This window comes from Callithrix jacchus, chromosome 12 (assembly GCF_049354715.1).
Source record: "Callithrix jacchus isolate 240 chromosome 12, calJac240_pri, whole genome shotgun sequence".
NCBI classification, from domain to species: domain Eukaryota; kingdom Metazoa; phylum Chordata; class Mammalia; order Primates; family Cebidae; genus Callithrix; species Callithrix jacchus.
In genome coordinates this window covers 46,303,175-46,319,037 of record NC_133513.1, presented here as the reverse complement: position 1 = coordinate 46,319,037, position 15,863 = coordinate 46,303,175, and the positions used below count along the sequence as shown (strand labels likewise).

The window sequence follows — 15,863 nt, the reverse complement described above, 5'->3', positions numbered from 1 at the left end:
CCCTAGAAGCTGCGATTACAGGCATGCACCACTATGCTTGGCTAATTTTTGTATTTTTAGTAAAGACAGGTTTTTATCATGTTGGCCAGACTGGTTTTGAACTCGTGACCTCAGGTGATCTGTCTGCCTCAGCCTCCCAAGTGCTGGGATTATAGGGATGAGCCAACAAGCCCAGCCTAAAGCTGACTTTAGAACAAGGAAGATTATGAAGGATAAAAAGGATATATAAAAAAAAAGAGAGAGAACATGTGGTATTTCATTTTCTGTTCTTGTGTCAGTTTGCTGAGAATATTGTTCTCCAGGTTCATCCATGTCCCTACAAAGGACACAAACTCATCATTTTTGATGGCTGCATAATACTTCATGGTGTATATGTGCCACATTTTCCCTGTCCAGTCTATCATTGATGGGCATTTGGGCTGATTCCAGGTCTTTGCTATTGTAAACAGTGCTGCAATGAACATTCGTGTGCATGTGTCCTTACAGTAGAACAATTTATAGTCCTTGGGATATATACCCAGTAATGGGATTGCTGGGTCAAATGGAATTTCTATTTCTAGGTCCTTGAGGAATCGCCACACTGTCTTCCACAATGGTTGAACTAATTTACACTCCAACCAACAGTGTAAAAGTGTTCCTATTTCTCCACATCCTCTCCAGCATCTGTTGTCTCCAGATTTTTTAATGATCTCCAGTTAGATGGTATCTCAATGTAGTTTTGATTTGCATTTCTCTAATGACCAGTGATGATGAGCATTTTTTCATATGTTTGTTGGCCTCATGTATGTCTTCTTTTGTAAAGTGTCTGTTCATATCCGTTGCCCACTTTTGAATGGGCTTGTTTGTTTTTTTTCTTGTAAATCTGTTTTAGTTCTTTGTAAATTCTGGATATCAGCCCTTTGTCAGATGGGTAAACTGCAAAAATTTTTTCCCATTCTGTTGGTTGCCGATTCACTCTAATGACTGTTTCTTTTGCCGTGCAGAAGCTTTGGAGTTTGATTAGGTCCCATTTGTCTATTTTGGCTTTTGTTGCCAATGCTTTTGGTGTTTTGGTCATGAAGTCCTTGCCTACTCCTATATTCTGAATGGTTTTGCCTAGCTTTTCTTCTAGGGTTTTTATGGTGTTAGGTCTTATGCTTAAGTCTTTAATCCATCTGGAGTTAATTTTAGTGTAAGGTGTCAGGAAGGGGTCCAGTTTCTGCTTTCTGCACATAGCTAGCCAGATTTCCCAACACCATTTATTAAACAGGGAATCCTTTCCCCATTGCTTGTTTTTGTCAGGTTTATCCAAGATTGTATGGTTCTAGATATGTTGTGTTGCCTCCAAGGCCTCTGTTCTGTTCCATTGGTCTATATCTCTGTTTTGGTACCAGTACCATGCTGTTTTGATTACTGTAAGCTCAGACATTTTTTAAGTTTGGCTGGGCATGGTGGCTCATGCCTGTAATCTCAGCACTTTGGGAGGCCAAGGCGGGCAGATCACTTGAGATCAGGAGTTATATAAAAGGGAGTGTTTATTAAGGAGAATTGACTGACATGATCACAAGGTAAAGTCCCATGATAGGCTGTCTGCAAGTTGAGGAGCAAGGAATCCAGTATTAGATCAGTCCAAGTCCTAAAAACTCAAAAGTAGAGAAGCCAACAGTACAGCCTTCAGTCTGTGGCCAAAGGCCCGAAGCCCCTGGCAAACCACTGGTGTAAGTCCAAGAGTCCAAAAGCTGAAGAACTTGGACTTTGATCTTCGAGGGCAGGAAGCATCCAGCACTGGAAAAAGGTGAAGACTGGAAAACTCAGCAAGTCTAGTCTTTCCATATTCTTCTCCCTGCTTTATCCTAGTCATGCTGGCAGCTGACTAGATGGTGCCCACTCAGATGAAGAGTGGGTCTGCCTCTCCCAGTCCACTGACTCAAATGTTAATCTCCTTTCGCAACATCCTCACAGACACACCAGGAACAATACTTTGCATCCTTCAATCCAATCCAGTTGACGCTCAATATTAACCATCACACATAGGTGTATACCTAAAAGCCAACGAGATGGAGGAGTTCAATGTAAAAGACAGTGGAGCTTTAGACCTGAGAGGAACCTGGCCACTCACAAACCCTGGGACTCTATGAGGAAAAACTGAAGTTATCCTTAAAAAGAAGAGTCTGCGGAGCTTTCTGTTTTCTCTAGGGTTACCAGAGCTTTTAGAAATCTTCTTTAGGTAAGCTCATGTGGCACTGAGGGTAGCAAGAGGAAAGAAGGACAGACAGAAGTAAATGGAAGAACAAGTCTTTGAGGCAAAAATTATGTTAAGAAGAAGAGAAGGCCGGGCGCGGTGGTTCACACCTATAATCCCAGCACTTTGGGAGGCTAAGGCGGGTGGATCATGAGGTCAAGAGATCGAGACCATCCTGGTCAACGAGGTAAAACCCCGTCTCTACTAAAAATACAAAAATTAGCTGGGCATGGTGGTGCGTGCCTGTAGTCCCAGCTATTCAGGAGGCTGAAGCAGGAGAATGGCTTGAACCCAGGAAGCGGAGGTTGTGGTGAGCTGAGATCATGCCATTGCACTCAAGCCTGGGTAACAACAGTGAAACTCGGTCCCAAAAAAAAAAAAAAAAAAGAAGAAGAAAAAGAAGAGAAACAGACAGAGGAAGCAAATATGGTTGGCAAGGATTTAAGAAGAGAGGAGTTTAGTCTACTGAGCAGCTTTTCCAGAGAGAGAACAGAGACCTTAAAAATATACATGTATGCATAGATATGTAAGTATCAGCTTTTAATTAAGTCAACTTTTGACTATAGAGTTCTTTTTTTCTTTTTCTTTTTTTTTTTTTAAGACTGGGTTTCACCATGTTGGTCAGGCTGCTCTTGAACTCCCGACCTCAGGTGATCTGCCCGCCTCGGCCTCCCAGAGTGCTGGGATTACAGGCATGAGCCACTGTACCCAGCAGACTATAGAGTTCTTTAAAAAGTATTTTTATCAGATTTTAGCTGGGAAAAGAGCAAACATTCCTGTGCCTTGGCTTTTCCTTTCTTAAGTTAACTCTTGTTTTAAATCAGATCTCAGAAGGAATGCTGCTTAGCTAATTCCCTGGATGTTAACATTTCAAAGACATGGTAAGATTTACATCTCCAAGGAACTGAGGGGGCTTTCTTCAAAAAAGAAAAAGAAAAATACTTTTAGATACAAAATCCTAAATTCCCAAAAGTATGCCTACTTTAATTGTGACTTAAAACCAGTAGTAGGCTTTTTATGACTTGTAACCAGACTCAAGAATTATGTCCCCAAAGAGGGTGGAAAAATGCAGTCTCTCTTGAGATCTGAAGTTCCTCCAAAGATGGCCTAAGAAAGTAAAGACCCTCATTATTAGCAAGGCAATGCAGGTTGAGGCAATTAAGACAAATTCCCAAGAGCCAGCACATTTGGACAGACATCTCAGTCCCCCAGCTGGACTCTCAGCTGGCTGCCTGACAAAAGCCCAGGAACTTATGCCCACAGGATGGCAGAGACTAGAGAATAAATTTGCTGGTTACAAAGCCACACTTCTCCAGAAATAAAATAAAACAAAAGAAGAATTTTATTATGATGTTCCTCCTTACGACAAATCACACAAAGAGACAGAGTTAGAAAACAAAGACCATAGTTAGAAAACTAAAGATCCCAATAACCAAGTAGGTACCTACAAATCCACAAAGGTCACAGATTTGAAGAATTAATTATATATATAATAAATATTTGGGGTAGGAGGCATCAATCTGAACCGAGAAAGAAAAGGACAAGGAAGAAATCTTACCTTTTTCTGCTGGCATTGGCCTGTCCTCCCAGGATTCTATCCATAGGTCCTAGAGTGAGTAGAGTTGTTCCTGGAGGAATGAGATTTGGCTGCTTGTTCTCGTGATCTAATAACAAGATGCAGACAGACTGGGTAAGAAGGGAGTTTATTTCTGCAACTGGTTATAAGGAGACGATCAGGGAAACTCACCAGGCCAACTCAGTTACAGGTTTTGCTCCAGTACTTAGGTACATTTTAAGTTCTATGTCAACGTGTGGGAGCGCGCTACTAGCAGGAGCATTTCATTCAATCTGTATCTAATCTTTAACTAGGGTCCGTGGTCTGGAATGTTTTCTCTAGAGCTTTGGAAAGTTTCTTAGTCTTAAGCGGGCCATGGTACGAGGTGTATATGTTAGAATGCTTTTATCGTTCAATCAGATTTTAGGGTCTGAGAAAACCCCAGTGGGGTCTTAATGAGTTTGCTTTTTTCACTCCACCCCTTATACTCAGGCCCCAGTTTCTGCAGTTCTTTAATGTTTAACATGCATTCATCCGATTTATAGTAAAGAGTTACTGGAAACTGGCTGCTTTGGGTGGTAATGGAAACCCGGCCTGCCACAGAGTCTCTGTTTCTCCTGGCCGGGTTGCCAGATCATAGGGGAGAAAACAATTCTTTTTAAAAAGGTTTAGTTGAGACACTCTCCTGAAAACAAAAGTCAGATTAACAAAAGAAAAACAAACAGAAGTTTATTAACCTGTGTTTGTCAATGAACTTCTGCTTGTTGATTAACAAGCCTCAGTCCAGAAGTATTTCACTCTCAAGGCAGTGGCTTATGGACCTTGCTTACATAGTATGTTAACAAAGAGCCATAAATCCTACATTGCGACAAGACAAAAAAGAGAGCAGTTCTAGTCTTTCTTTCAAAAGAAAAGAAAATGTGGGAAGATAGTAAAATCTGTTCCTGATTCCTCTGGTACCTGCTGGTACCTTCTCTGAGCTGATAAGCAAGTCCTGTCCCCAGTAAGGTATGATCTATGTCCTGCCACGAGGCAGATAGATGCTGATGCATTGTTTTCCTTTAACTTAACAATTCTCAGTATTTGGGGAGGAAATATTTTGCTTTCTTTCAATACCAACTGAGTGTCCTATAATTCAATTCAATTATGATACTATCTCCCTGGAACAGATACTTCTGACTGACCAGCTGTAAATTGGGTTTCCCACAACCCTCCCACCTTGGGTTTGATAACTTGCTAAGTGACTCACAGAACTCAGGGAAACACTTAACTTCCGCTTACTGGTCTGTTATAAAGGATATTATAGGGAATGCAGATGAACAGCCAGATGAAGAGATACATAGTGTGAGGTGGGTGGGGGCAAAGCTCCCGCATCCTCCCCGGGTGTGCATCCTCCCCAGGTGCACATCCTCCCTGGGTGTGCATCCTCCCTCACCAGCACCTCCAACTGTTCAGCAACCTCCATGTGTTTGTTCCACAGCCAGGAAGCCCATCAAGTCTTGCTCAAGAGTTTTTATAGAGCTTGATCTCCACCCTCCCCAACTCCCACCTCCATCTCTGCCCTTTCCAGACACTGGTAGGTAGAGCTAAAAGCTCTAACTCTCTAGTCCTGTAATCACTTGGTCTTTATGGTGACTGGCCCTATCCTAATTCATTGCATTAGCATAAACTGAGGAGTCATCACAGGGGCTCACTAAGAGTAACAAAAGATACTCCTATTACTCAGGAAATTCTAGGTGTTTCAGGATCTCTATGACAGGAATGAGGGACAAAGATCAAATAGGTATATTTCATATTATCCCACAGAGGCCAAGGACTGGCATGCCTGTTTGTATTCTTTGTACAATTCTAGGTCCTCAGTTTTATTCCTTGAAAGTTTTGAAGGTATTGCTACACTGACTTTTAGCATCCTATGCCGTCAATAAGAAATCTGACGCCAGTCTGATTCTTCTTCCATTTTAGGTTGCTTGTCTTTTCTCTGGCCCATAAAACTACCTGAGAAAAGTGGAAATCCCAAGCTACATCTTCCAAGCAAGACATAATTCCCATCAACATCCATTTCTTCTCATCCCCCTTCTACCCACCCAGGCTGTCACACTGCTTTGCCTCCAGAACAGAAAGAAGAAGCTTGGAGCACCTCTAATTCCTGTGGTTCCCAGGAGGACACACTTGCTTACCTTCTGGCCACTAAACCACTCATATCCATATCAGAGCCTCCTCAGAGTGGCTGTTTAATAAATATGTCCTGAGTAAATCTACTAGATGCCCCCCCGATCCTCAGGGGGACATGTTCCAAGACCCATAGTGGATGCCTAAAACTGTGGGTAGTACCAAAACCTGTATACAGAATGGTTTTACCTATACATACATATCACTGATAAACTTTTCATAAATTAGGGACAGTAAGAGATTAACAGTAATAACTATTAATAAAATAGATCAATTATAACAATGTGCCAGCTTCACTACTCTTGTGCTTTGGGGCCATTATAAAGTAAAATAAGGGTTACTTGAACATAAGCACTGAGGTACTGCGACAGTCAATCTGAAAACCTAGACAGTTACTAAGTGACTAATGGGCAGGGGGCATTTATAACACAAATATGCTGAACAAGGAGAAGATTCACGTCCCAGGCAAACAGAGTAGGACAGCTTGAGATATCATCACGCTACCCAAAATGGCACCCAATTTAAAATTTATGAATTGTTACCAAGTGCACTGCCATGCACCTATAGTCCCTACTTGAGACTGCAGAGGTGGGAGGATGACTTGAGGCCAAGAGTTTGAGGCTGTAGTGTTCTATGATCACACCTGTGAATACCCCTGCACTCCAGCCTGAGCAATGTAGCAAGACCCCCATCTCTTAAAAAGAAAAATAAAAGTATAAATTACTGATTTCTGTAATTTTCCATTTAATATGTTTAGACTGTGGTTGACCTCAGATAACTGTAACCTTGGAAAGTAAATCCACAGATAAACAGGGACTACAGTAAATTAAACTACAGTATTCAGAGCTAAAAGACCCTCAGGGCTTTTACCTCTCTCCCTTGTTTATCCAGATACAACCAGAAACCCAAACTCCCAGGTTCTCTATTACCATAGTTCAATGGTTATCCTAATCTGATTAATTGTTCACCCTTCTCAGGTCTTCCACCATAACCCCTGGGACTAAACAGTAAAGTTCCTTCCTCCCTCTACAATCCCAGTAACATTTCAGTGCAGGGGTCAGTCACTGCCTCCTTAGTTATGTCACGTACCACCCCGTGCCATCCTTACTACCATCCCTCTCCTTATTGATGATTCTATAATAATACCTGCCATACTGCTGCTGAGACAGATTATGATAAACTTATTGACTTAAAACAATATAAAGGTATTCTCTTACAGTTCTGGAGTCTACAATGGTTTCAGCCAGGCTGTGTTTCTTCTGGAGGTACTATCTTCTGGAGGAGGAGAATCGTTTCTATGCCTTTCTCACTCCTAGAGGCTGCCCACATTCCTTGGCCCAAGACCCACATCACTCCAACCTCTGCCTCCACGGTCACATCTCCTTCACTAACTCTAACCCTATTACCTCACTCTTTTTTGTTTTGTTTTTTGTTTTTTTTGAGACGAAGTCTTGTTCTGCTGCCCAGGCTGAAATACACTGATGTGATCTTGGCTCACTGCCACCTCTGCCTCTCAGGTTCAAGTGATTCTTCTGCCTCAGCCTCCTGAGTAACTGGGACTACAGGTGTATGCCACTATGCCAAGCTAATTTTTATATTTTTAGTAGAGACAGTGTTTCACTGTGTTAACCAGGCTGGTCTCAAACTCCTGACCTCAGGCAATCCACCCGCCTTAGTCTGCCAAAGTGCTGGGATTACAGGCTTAAGCCACCGCGCCTGGCCGCCTCATTCTTATTGAGACCCTTGTGATGAACTTCCCTCTTCTCCTTCCAGGTAAAGGCAAGATAAACTCCCCCATCTGAAAATCTTTAACTTAATTATACATGCAAAGTACCTTTTGCTGTGTAAGGTAACATTTACAGGTTCCTAGGATTACAACATCTTTAGGGGGCCAATGCTGTGCTGGCCATGCTCAGCTTTTCCTTCCACCCTAGCAGTGTCACCGTTCTCTGCTTCAGTGTCCAGTTGAAGATCCACCCAACACCTAGACCTCTCAGCTACTTGTCCTCTGTAGTTATCTCTTCCTCTACTGTACCTCACTCACTTATCCTTTGGTCATACCCAAGATCTTGCCATTACCAACAACTACACCTCTTCCAAAATCTGAATTTCAGACATCTGATTTTTGTTTTTACTGCAATCTTATTTCATTGAAATCACCAGCTCAAGCAATTATACAAATTCAAAAATGTCCAATCTACTTATCAAACCGGTTTTCTTTCCCTCATCCTTCTCTCCTCCATTCTGACCAAGCCTAGACATGTGGTCCGTATTGTAATTCCTCCCTTGAAAATCCTTAATTCAGTGGCCCTTTTTGCCCACCAATGCACATACCTGAAAAAGCCCTGTCCCTCGTTAAATCATTAAAGCCATTCGAATTCTTGTAGAAATGGACAACAGGAGAAAGGCAAGCCTCTGAGACCATCTTAGAAGAGTGCACAGTATAATAAAGGCAAAATGACCAACATACCAGTAATGTCTTCCTATAGTGGAACTCAATCATCTATAGCTAAAATTAAACTACTCTTGGCCTACTTGCTGCATTATTGCCAAAATGGTATAACCTATTAGCTAACAAACTCATCATTATTATCCTTTTTATTTTTTGTAGAGATGGGCTCTCATTATGTTGCCCAGACTGGCCTTGAACTCCTGGCCTCAAGCAATCCTCCTGACTCAGCCTCCTGAGTATCTGGGATTTGGAGCATGAGTCACTGCTCCCAGCTACTATTATCCATCTTTTAAAGATCCATTTAGGCCAGGGATGTTAGCTCATGCCTATAATCCCAGCACTTTAGGAGGCCGAGGTAGGCAGATCACCTGAGGTCCAAAGTTCAAGACCAGCCTGGCCAACATGGTGAAACCCCATCTGTACTAAAAATACAAAATTAGCTAGTCACAGTGCTGGGCACCTGTAGTCCCAGCTACTCAGGACACTGAAGCAGGAGAATCACTTGAATCTGGGAGGCAGAGGCTGCAATGAGCCAAGATCACACCACTACACTCCAGCCTGGGCAACAGAGCCAGAATCTGTTTCAAAAAAAACAAAAAGATCCAGTTCCCACACTTGTGCATCTCTAATCAGGTGGCTCAGAACTGAAATGTCCAGATGACAGTGCTTTATTACAAGCACACTTACCATTCCAATAAATCTAAAGAAGCCCAGTGCTAAAATATGAAATTTCTTAACTAAAAAGATTCATTTTCTTAAAATTATCAGTGTGCTTGATGCTTAAAACGGACATATAATGTAATATAAAATCAATGCTTTCCACTCATAAGCATTTATGTACTAAAAAGGCAAGCAAGGCAAGGTATAACACACAAAAGATAAAAATGAAAATAGTGTTGGGGCTGCTATTTGACAAGAACATTTTCAAACATGGCAGGTAAGCTTCATCAGGGACTGATACAAAGGAATTCACTCCAAAAATAAATATATAATCTATATTTACGGAGTAATGAGCTCAGAACCATCTGTTATAAACGAGTAAGGAAGACATTATAAATTACTAAAGTGAGATACTAATCCAACATGATACAGAGGCTGGAAAAAGTGAGACATTAAAAAACGCAGATTACAAATAGAATACAAGAAGGTATCCTAGAACACATAGTATCTATAATATATAAAAATCTATTTTATGTCACCTCAAGAAAGATAATTGAAGCTATTTTTAAAAACAGAGAGAAGGGTAACTAGAAATTATGAAATGGTACTCTGGTTGTTTAACTCTGAATACCAATAACAAAAGTAACAAAAAGTATTAATTATCATGCATCTACTGTGCTTAGAATCCATTTAACTTTATGTAATCATCATAGGAATCTCATGAGACACATGTTACAATCTTCATCTTATAGATGATGCATTAGTCTCCTCAGGCTGCTGTAATAAAATACTACACACTGGATGATTTAAACAATATACATTTATTTTCTCACAGTTTGGGAAGCTAGAAGTCCAAGATCAAGGTGTCAGCATGGTTGGTTTCTGGTGAAGGGTCTTTTCCTGGCTTATAGAAGGCCAACTTCTCACTGTATCTTTACATGGCAGAGACAGAGAGCGATCTCCTGTTTCTCTTCATCTTCTGATAAGGACACTAGTTCTATTGGATTAAACCTCACCCTTACAATCTCATTTAACCTTAATTATATCCTTGGAGACCCCATCTCCAAACTCAGTCACATTGGGGGTTAAGGTTTCAATATATGAGTTTTCAGGGGGACACAATTCCGTTCACAGCAGATGAGAAACTTGAGATCTGCTTCTCCACCCAACCCTGGGCCCTGAGAGGCTGACCCCTGGAAACTGTGTTATCCTAGCTCCTTCTGTGGTAGAGTTGGGTTCAGCCATTGGGAGGAAATTAGAGGGTAAGATGTTGGGATATTTACCCCTGTGGTTCCCATCCTGCCAGGCCATGGTTGAATGGTGGCTATGACACATGCTTGGTGATCCTTCTATGCCTGCAATCCTTGCCAGGATCCACTAACTATTCTCACCCTTTGTTCCTCTAGGACCAACATGGTAACGGCTTCCCACTGCTGCTAATTCCAGGGTGCTTTACTATCCCTTGTTGTTTCTGTTATCCCAACATACACATTTGTCAATAGTGACTTTGTGAGACATTCTTCAATTGTCTCTTTTTGATCTGTTTCCTACCAGATGCTAATAAAATAAGTGGTTTGTCAGGAGACAAACCCTCAAAACAGGACGCTAAAATTGCTCACATATTTGATTAGAGGACAGATCACCTCTTTTCCAGACATGTGGTGCCATCATAATTACCCAGATTGTTACTGGTAGTAACAAGGGATGAAGTGTAGGTCCAGAGAAATTAATTAGGAGATAATTGTGGCATCTGGTTGCCAAGGCAAAAAGGTGGTACCTGTTTGGTAAGGCAGCAGCGATCATGAGTACATGGCCAAGGGATACCAACTGACTTCAGGACCAGGATCATAAACTGGGTGTGGCCTGATCCTCCAAATCAGTAAGATTGGACATTCCTGCCATTATTCCTTTGTTAATGGAGCTAGTATTTACAGGAATAGGCTCAAGCAGGTTTTGAGGATACAAATAACTGCTTGTGGAAATGCCTGAGCCTCTCATGGTGCCTTTTGTTACTGCTTTACCACCTTTTTCTCAACCCAAATCTATGATTTCATGGAGCATTTTCTATGACCAGTTAACCTAAGAGCATAAGCATGGACCTAACCTACACCTGTGTCTGCGTGTTGCTATATTACAGCCCTAACTCAGGGACAGCCTTGAAAGACAGTGATGAAAATAAGTCTTCCCAGTTAGTAGAGCTTAGGGGAAAGGACCATTTGGAAGTTCAATTTCCATTTCCACTAAAGGAGATATGGACTAAAATACAGGTCTACAGTGACTCTTAGACTGTGGCTAAAAGATTGGCCAACTGGTAAGATTTTAGAAAAACCAGACTGGTGTTAAGGTGATCTGGGGAGAGGTATAAAATGGACTTATATAAGAACTGGTTCAGGACATGGACATATTTGAGTACCATGTATATGCCTACTAGAGGACTCTCTCAATAATCAGGTTGTTGTGATGTCTTACTGTATCAGTGGTTTTCAAGATGGACTCCAGATTTGAAGATTCACTAGAAAGACTCACAGGACTCAGAAGCCATTATATTCAGGGGTATAGTTTATACAGCAAAAAAGATACAAAACAGGACCAATAAAGAAAAAAATCCCTCCCTACATGATTCAGAGTTAGGGTTGGCTGTAAGAGAAACTTGATAAGATTTAGGAGGCAGAAGGAAGGCTGAGTAGATGGTGCTCCCCATTGTTCATCACTGATCAAGGGCATAAGGGAAAGACTCAGAGATGCTAGTGGTTTCCAAGTCATCCTTGCCTGTTCTCACTCCACATCCAGCTCACCTTCCTGACTGTCAACCTGGAAAGCACCAGGTCTTGTCAGTGACTTTTCTCTGATGCATTTTGGATCTTTACTTCCTCAGATTCTGCCATAATTACATAAGGTTTTATTGCTGTCATAGACTCCTTATTCCATAATATTAATAGTCCAAATTCTCTGATTAAATCAAAGCTGATACAGGGATTGTGTTTCCAGACTTTCCAGTTCTTAAGTATTTATAACACCTGGCTGCATTTCCTACCCTTAAAGTTTAAGGTATTTCCCAGTAATAAATACTTTCCAATCCATTTCAGATTCTGGCTACAATTTGGTTTCAGATATGTTAGACAGAGATGTCCTAATGCAGTCAGAAATATCATACTGAAGCATAAAGGATATATTTATGGAATATTTATCAAGAGGTTGTAGGAGCCAAGGGAAGATTCTCCCTTCACCCTCTAAAGTTTTGCTAAAAAATAAGCTGACGAAAGGCAGATTAATAAAAAGAAAAGGCATACAAGTCTATTAACATGCATGGGGGAAATCACAGAGTGATAACCCCAATCCCACAATGGGTTACAAAAGCTTATACGCCATCTCCAGGTTACAGAAAGAATGGGGGCTCAGAGTATAGCCAAAAATAGATTATGGTGCTAAGTCAGGTTAGAGCGGCAAGACAGATTATGGAAGAGAAAGAAGAGGAGGCTTGGCTAGCAACAGCAATGCTGTTATGTAGATGTAACTTCTCCGGTAGTAGCCTTCAGAGAGACAGATGGTAAATGTTTCTTTCAGACCATTAAAGTGTCAGACTCTCAGTCTTTCCTAGATCAGACAAGGGAAGACCCTCGGAGAATGCAGGGCTTTATCAATGTAGACTTTTTCTACAAATGCTAATCTCTCCCACAAAAGACAGCTTTTTAGCTATTATTTTATTTCCAGCCTTTCTAAATAGTCATCTTGAACAATGTCAAGAAAATATATTTTGGGGTGAAATATTTTCATTTCCTTCAAGATCACAAAACCACCTCAAATAACAACTCATTGATAGAACCGCAGATGGTAACACCAAAAATTTTTCTGATGTACCTGCCATCAGAAGGAATCAAGGAAGTCCTATATTCTAGGCCAATGTTCCTCAGCCTTTTTTTATGATTGCTTCCCTAAGAATTCATTTCAGATATTTTTGCCTAATTCCCTCCCCCTTGACATCTTAATGTCACAGCTATACTGGCACATGTGCTGTCTGCATATCCATGCATTATATATTTTAAAAGATATTTTTATCCCTCAATCACCAGTTTTTGCCTCCACTGAGAGAATGCATATTCTAGACCCAGATCTACCATTTACCTTGCCATGTTTTTGATATAGTTGTATATTTGTCCCCACCCAAATCTCACGTTGAAATGTAATCCCGTTATTGGAGGGGGTGCCTGAAAAGACATGAGTGGATCATGGGAGTGGATTTCTCATGAATGGTTTAGCACCATCCCCTTGGTGCTGTCCATGAGATAGTGAGGTCTCAGGAGATCTGGTCATTTAAAAGTGTGTGGCCCCTCCCAACAACTGTCTCTCTCTTGTTCCTCCTTCTGCTATGTGCTGTACCTGCCCCTCTTTGCCTTCTGCCATGATAGGAAGCTTCCTGAGGCCTCCCCAGAAGCAGATGTCACTATGCTTCCTATATAGCCTGCAGAACCATGAGCCAATTAAACCTCTTTTAAAATACCCAGCCTGGGGTATTTCTTTATAGCAGTGCAAGAACAATCTAATACATTTTTCTTAAGAAAAGCTACTGTAATTTCTGAATGTTGGTTTCCTCTTGAAAACCTGAGCAGAAAGCATGACATTATTCTCAATTTTCTGCCAACATCTGACCCTCCACAGATACTACCCCATTAATGACCTTGTCCTTCGGCCCACTTACAGCATTTAGTTGTATCTATGTGAGGGGTATATATTGGGAAATTGTCAGTTAGGTGAATGCAAAATTAAGCTACATTTTTCTTTAAACTGCCATGGATGTTACTTCAATGCCCCAGACAGTTTAGAGCAGACAGCCTATTTATTCCATTCTGCAAGCTCAGAACAGTCTGACAATTTATGTCAGTTTCAGGATTTATCACCATCAGTCACATTGGAGTTCAAAGCTTTTTCTCCTATCCTGGGCCCTACCTGGATTAGAAACATTTACATTAAACAGGAGGGGAACAGTGTAGGTTCTCTGACCCTCCACTCTACCTCTTGGTCAGTGCATTGTCATGCAGCTGCTGTTGAGCAGAATCTAGACGGAGCAGTCCCCATGGCTTCACTGTCTTTCTGTGGCTGGCAGGATACAATGGTTGAGGTGGGCACAGTTTGATCTTTCACTCAAGCAGAGTCAGATGGCTCTGCCTTGTTGTACACTAAACGGTCTGTTGGTGCCCATCTGGGCATCTCACCCACACATACTTCTAGTGTCACCTCACTACTGAGCAGCATCGTGAAGGGTGCAGACAAGCAGATGCATGCGCACAACCATGTTCTTGTGTTTATCTAGGCCTTGGGGATTCTAGGGGAAAACAAGACAAAGACAGGGAAGATCTTGTCCCTTTCCCACCTGCTCTCCTGTCTGCCACTTAGCAACCACATAAGTAGGTGTCAGTTGGTCCCTACATTCAGAAACATCTGTCACCTTTCAGGAAGAAGCACTTTCCCTTTGTTGGGAGACTTCACCAGGGAGGGTGGAGGTTAAAGCTCCAGCAAACTCCCTTTCCAACTGTCTTTCACTCACACCACATCTTCTGATGGGAAAGTGTAGTGGGGCAGATTGAGAGCATTTATTTTAACTGAAAGCAAATAAAATATTTTCTTTTTTTTTCCTTGGCTCTGAGTTTTCTTCACTATAATGCAGCGCATCCCACTTAGCCAGTGAGTGGAAAATAAGGAACTCAGCAGCAGCCTGCAATAGAAACCCTGACCTAGACCAGGCGTGGTGGCTCACACCTGTAATCCCAGCACTTTGGGAGGCCGAGGCAGGCGGATCACGAGGTCAGGAGATGGAGACTATGCTGGCTAAGATATGAAACCCCTTCTCTACTGAAAATACAAAAAAATTAGCCGTGCATGGTGGCACGAACCTATAGTCCCAGCTCCTCAGAAGGCTGAGACAGGAGAATCGCTTGAACCCGGAAGGCAGAGGTTGCAGTGAGCCGAGATTGAGCCACTGCACTCCAGCCTGGGCAACAGATCGAGACTCCATCTCAAAATTTTAAAAAGTGACATATATATAGTATTGAGATTTATGAATCATGTCTTTTCCTTTTTATTTACTTATTTATTTTTAAAGACAGGGTCATCCTATGTTGCCCAGGCTGGTCTTAGGCTCCTGGGCTGCCTTCCCAGTAACTGGGACTGAATGCATGTGCCACCATTCCCATCTTGTCCTTTACTCTCTCCTATGATCTAAGACCTTAGAAGCAGAGAGCGTAACAATTTAACACTTCAAATTAAGTTTTATGTATGAACTTCCCCTCATTTGTATCTCTCCCTGTATCCTATTGATAAAGTAATGATATAATTATCCACCCAAGTCAGAAGGATTACTCAGGGAGCCTCCCTCATTCTTATCAGCTATATTTGATAGCTCATTCAATCCTGCAAACTCCACTTCAGCAATATATGTCATAAACCCCTCTGTGTCTTTCTACTGGCTTAATTCCAGCCTTTATCGCCTTTTGCTTGAACAACTATAATAAATTCCTAATTGGTCTTCTGGTCCATGGAAATTCTCCCTTCCAACACTCACACAAGAGCATATCTTTCCCAACAATGTGACCAGTTTCCTCCCCTGCCTGGAAATATCTGATGCCTGTGGAAACAGCAATACTTTACTTGATAAAGGAAAATATGAAATCAGAAATTTTTCTTTCAATATGGAGAAAATAAACTTTAATATGAATCTTGAAGAAATCTTGAGTCATTAACGTCAAGATTTTTTATTCCAGTACTTCGTTGTAAATCCGTTCTCTTTGCTGATAACAGAAGCTCTAGAAAAA

The 15,863-nt window shown here is 41.5% G+C and overlaps 1 long non-coding RNA gene across 4 annotated transcripts in view; it reads right to left on the bottom strand.

Moving 5' to 3' along the window:
- LOC144578654 (uncharacterized) overlaps nucleotides 1-15,863 on the bottom strand; it is a 172,644-nt gene that overhangs the window by 154,944 nt on the left and 1,837 nt on the right. For all 4 annotated transcript variants that reach the window (XR_013524865.1, XR_013524863.1, XR_013524864.1 and 1 more), the window contains exon 2: nucleotides 3,780-3,885. This is a non-coding gene — a long non-coding RNA (uncharacterized LOC144578654). The remainder of the gene's footprint in view (nucleotides 1-3,779; nucleotides 3,886-15,863) is intronic.